Below are 5,373 nucleotides of genomic sequence, written 5' to 3'. Positions count from 1 at the left end.
TCTACTCTTCACGGGATAATTCAGGTGGAAAACGCACCAATTACCAATGCTAAATTGGGGTTCATAATGACAGATTGCCATGAATTCTAAAATACAAAGTGAAGTACTTTTGCTAATGGATTTCGCCCCCTGAATCATTAGTATTCGTAACACGGCTTGCGCCGGCATCTCTGTATCAACACTGGCGTCGCAAGGAGCTTTAGGCTCAAAAGAAACGCTTTGCCCATTCTATCCATCAGTCGAAAAGTACAGAGGTAAAACACTGGTAGAATGCCGACAATCCCAAAAAAAGGAAGAAAAAAGAAAGAGTACTTCATCGTAAGGAACATCCCGGGACAGCCGGTAAATGTGATGTCAAAGGTTTCGCTTTGCAAGCCGCGTTTTCTCCGTAACAGCCCTTGAACAATCTTCAAGGTACATTAATAGTTTTTTTTCTCAGTTATAGGAGAGGACGATTTGCATGAACTGTCTTAGCGGTGGAAAAGCGAGAAAACACTTTGCCACCCTGAAACGCCACAAGCGGCCATTGTTCTGGTCCGTCGAGCGCACCATCGGGGCCCCCGGCTCCCAGCCACGACGCGGCCGGATGCGCCACGGACGGCGGTCCACGGGCGATACTCCCAGCCGCCGTCACGATTCATTTACGTCTGCAGTAAGACACCCCGTTGCCGCTCTGCCTTATCAAAAATGTAAGTAAATAAACAAATGCATACATGTTACTGTTAGCAATATTAATAAGCATAGGCATAATACTAATTATTATATTATCTAATTCTACTACGATGGTCCTGGCGTAAAAAGATCGCTGCGGTGGTTAAATAATGAGACGGGGAAAACGTAAATACTTCATAAGCGAACCAAAAGCGCTTGATCCTTAAATCATTTAAAAAGTTGCTGCCGTGCAAATGTTATGCTAGTTAACAGAGCCATTGACGAATGTTTACCACATATCGTGTCATCTCGACACAGGTGTGTAACTAATGTTTTAAAATAGTGTTGTTGGTTTAGAAATGCACTTAACATTCCGAAGTTGGTTATTAACGCTTAAACGTGTGGCTCGCAAGCGCCCCCTTACGGAAAATTATGAATAATTCCGCTCACTTTAAGAATAGACGGGTTAACAAATGCTGAAGCGCGGTACAGCTACAAGTAATGGCAATCACTCTCCAGGTTAAAACAATAACATAATAAAGGCGCCAAGAGAAAACAAGGATTACTCAAGGTTCGCTGTAGTGTAAGGGTGGACAAAATTTAAGCAGGATGCATGAAGAAATAATATATTTATTATGCAAAGATAATATTATCTCAGCGTTTTTGGGATGGAATTTTATACAGGTAGTCAAGACGTATTCTGCTACACGCATGGATGTTAAGTATCTAAAAGTAATAGTAATGATCTCACACAATTAAATTAGGTGTAATATAACATGTAATATAACATTTGGGTGTAATATAACATCTTTCACATATAGCATGAGAAAGATGATGCAAAACAATTATGCATCTCCAACTGAACGATAGGCTTTACGTTTTATGATTTAAAAAACTTAATTTCTGACCATTTGCAATCAAAACGCAACGAGGCAAGTTACTGGGTGCAACACCGATGGTGGCTATAATATCACCAGCAGGCTGATTCCGCCGCAGTGTATCATGCGAGCAAGTATATCAACAGCTGTCAATTCAAACTAAAATAAAGTAAAGAAAGGAAACCGGGCCCCACTTTTCCACCCTCTTCTCCTTTCTTCCTCAAGCTAACCATTTTATTCTTTTTCTCCACTCACTCACTTCGTTCAGTCATGGGGTCTCCCCGGGGTAATCACATTCCAAAACACACACAAGAATTTCCTTCTCTCGAGCTCACATACCACCCCTCCTCCCCTAACCTAGAGGAAAGACGTACAGAACCCGGGGTTCAGCCAAGCAGACTGCTCGATCTTTAAAGACTGCATTCATGCAGTCCGCTTTCATTCTCTGCTCGTGCTGTTCACAAAAGGTGCAATGCAGGGAAGTACCGCATTCCGCCCGCTTCGAGAAATATTGTCAAAAATGTAAAACACGTAAAACCACACAGCATTAAATGTAGGTCCGACCACCGAGAGACCACACACCAAGTGGACGTAGTACTCTCACCACGCTCACCAATAACGAGAAAATCATTATATGGAACTGGACTGAAGTGGCTTTCGTACCATAACGACTTAATAAAATGCTCCTGTGTGTTTTTTCCCCAGAAAACAGTAAAATATTCAGAAACACACACACATGCGCGCGCGCGCGCACACACAACAGCATTGGACTACGTGTGCGCGGAGACCCATTAAAATGACCAGCACCTCTACCCAAAGAAATCCGCATTTACATCTCACAATTATGTCGGTATATTTCGGAAAAACAAAACGAAAAAGAGGCAGAGGAATGCTAACGAAAAGAGACAAACGAGCAGCTAGTATGCGCTCCTCTCCGCTACCTTTTGTCTGCCCCTGCTGTAAAGTCGCGCATTTCCCCGCCGCCTTCCAGAGCTGCTGTCGCTGGAGAGCCGCCGCAGACGCCAGACAATCTGTAGTAAGGTTTACAGCCTTCCCCCAGAAGAAAGAACAAAACAGAAAGAAAGAAGGACAGAAAGAACCCAAAAAATCCACCGCGAGGGGAAAATGGCTGTGCAGCAAATGAAAAGAGCTCCTCAATTGAATATTCACTTAATGATCTCATCATTCACTCATCTGCTTGTTATTTCCCGTTCCTCTTATCGGCTGCCTCGATGCGTCTCCGGTTGCCAGATCAGTAGGAAACGGCGACGGTTTTAATGTCGTCCGCGATCTCAGCCCATTCACAAACGGTACTGCTCAGCCCCCGAAATGACTTATGAGCCGCAGTCACCTCTGAATTCCCCTCGCTCGGGCGGGACCGTCCCTAACGCGACCTACTACTTCGGGGACAGACATATGTATATTTCATGCTGGAATTTCAGACAGGAAAGTCCTCGTGCATGAAAACCCCGATACTATCTCAACGAGACAAGGGCAGAAAGCGTTGGTCAAATAAAGCACTAATTTCATAGAAGCGTCGATTAAATTTGGCTGAATAGGCGACCGTTTTCTCAGAAAGCGAGATTCACGCACACATGAATTACCGTATATTTCATTGGAAAAGCATTTCCCCTTTACAATAAAAAAAGCTTTGCTGTATGGATGAAAGATGAAAACTATGCAACGACACTTATCTATATGTGCAAGTAGGCTACTGCAATGTAGGCTATATGTTTTATTTATTTATTGCATTTATGAAAGTTTTAACCAAAAGCAATAACTTTGTAATAATGTTTTTTAATTGAATGCCGATTATGAATGCATTTTCTTATCCACACGTTCTTCAGGAAAAGCAAATCTGTATACCAGTGAAAATAATCAGCTTTCAGTTTTCGTTTCATCGATTTCCACGCAATGGTTTCAGATATCGACCGTAACAAACTAACAAAAAACGATACGTTTTAACTATGTATTTCCTAACCGTCCACTTTTTTCTCAAGGCAGTTGTCAGTAAAGTCCCTCAAAAGTTTTAGGCAAATAAGAGTTACTGATGACTTGACCTTATCATTGATTAAAACATGGTTTAAAAAGCCAAGATGTTTATAAAACAGAGGAATAGCTACCATTAAATTATCAGTGCCAGCTGATGGGAGACAAAATGTACATTTCTGATTTAAAAATGGTCATCAGCTAACCCCTGCATTGTATAATATATTCCCTAAGAAAAGTATTTTAAATATGGCCTAGCTTACACAAAATGTCGAAAGAATGATCTATCAGTATCAGGAAGGCATCGAGAAATACAGATAAACAGCGTTACCAGCAGACAAAACGCACGTCCCGAAGACGCTGCCGGCGATGTTGCAGCATGCCGTCTTGTGCAATGTAGTCCCTGGAGTTGTCAGCATGCAAATATTAAATGCCGTCCTTTGTTTATTTCTATTGTGCTGTCTTTGAGTACCGTTATTGGTCTTCTTAGTGGGGAAAAAAGACCTTTTATCGTTTGAGAACAAAGAGTCGGCTGGCGGCCCTTTGCTGTGACGTTATGTGTTTTTTTTTTTACAGTACATAGCCTACTGGGGGTTTCACCAAGAATGTGACTGGCAGGAAATGATAACAGGAATCCAGAAGGCTCGCGCTCAGTGCACCTCACCTCCTCGCATCACCCAAGGCCTCAGAAGCGTGTCCCGATCGCTTATGGGATGCAGGGGGGAAATTTAAGCCTGTGGGAGGTGCCTGCCGATTTACATAAATTTCCAAAACACCTCAGAGAAGTACAAGATGGACTTTCATTCTTTATTTTCCACTGTCTTTGTCTTTTTCAGAAAACGCCTCATTTCTGCTTCGTGACTGTTCAAGTGAAAGTGACTTAAGTGCCGAAAAACCAAAAATCAGATATTAAATGCGTCACCAATTAACAAACAACTAATCATCTTTTGCCTTTTATTTAAAATAAAAAAATTATCAAAGAAGTGAGTAGCTCATGGTTGATATTTGAAATTTGCCAAAAAATCAGAATACATGTTTAAAATGTTACGGCTACATTTGTATGTTTACTGCTTCAAGTTCTGAAGTTATTCTATTCTGAATAATAGAATTAATTCTTTCAGGGTGCATCCTTTACAAGTGTGTAAAATTTTTAATGCATGACATAAGACAAACAAACCCGTACCGTACAAGCATGTACAGTTCATAAAAATAAAACATAATCTTTAAAACCCACCAGATTTTGAAACAATGAGCTTGAGAGTCAGACACAACATTTTGTTACAAATTCATCGTAACATGATGCTATGGCAACTATCTGTATCTGTAATTCGGTCGCACCGTTTAAAGATCGCCGCAGTGATCCTGACGATTGTGTTTAATAATAAATGGAATTAATTACTTTGATTTATTCACTCGTGATCGAAAACGATTGTTTAAAGTAGAAATTTGACAGTTTAACACGAGGTTGGTCTTTATATCATCAAGTATTTAAAAGTCATGTCTACTGGTTACTACTGTCATAAGCTATTTGCAACTGCCTCTTTTGACAAAATAGCCATCTGCTTTTCTACATAAATTAAGATAGCGGTCAAGACGTTTAACTGGTTCCAACTTGCCTGTCATTAATTTAGTTTTATCCGGTCGTTAATGATCCTTATGTTGGGTCTAATTGCAGTCGGCAGCCAAATATCCTTGTTAATAACTTCACAGGCACATTTGGGCGTTTCGAGACAAACAGACAGACAGACGGATAGATAGATAGATAGATAGATAGATAGATAGATAGATAGATAGATTGATTTGCTGCTGAATGTTAATTATTAAGTTAGTCACTTAATTGTGTAGAAGCACCGTG

General features: G+C 40.8%; 1 long non-coding RNA gene across 1 annotated transcript; it reads left to right on the top strand.

The window, feature by feature from the left end:
* The first annotated feature begins 251 nt into the window (after positions 1–251).
* On the top strand, positions 252–4,501 carry LOC111838164 (uncharacterized). The gene is made up of 3 exons (XR_002836817.2): positions 252–342; positions 440–689; positions 4,095–4,501. It is a non-coding gene; the product is annotated as an uncharacterized lncRNA (long non-coding RNA).
* The last annotated feature ends 872 nt before the right edge of the window (positions 4,502–5,373 follow it).

The sequence above is a fragment of the Paramormyrops kingsleyae genome, chromosome 1, assembly GCF_048594095.1.
Source record: "Paramormyrops kingsleyae isolate MSU_618 chromosome 1, PKINGS_0.4, whole genome shotgun sequence".
Taxonomy (NCBI): domain Eukaryota; kingdom Metazoa; phylum Chordata; class Actinopteri; order Osteoglossiformes; family Mormyridae; genus Paramormyrops; species Paramormyrops kingsleyae.
The sequence above is the reverse complement of the archived record's forward strand: the minus strand, read 5'-3'. Positions and strand labels throughout refer to the sequence as shown.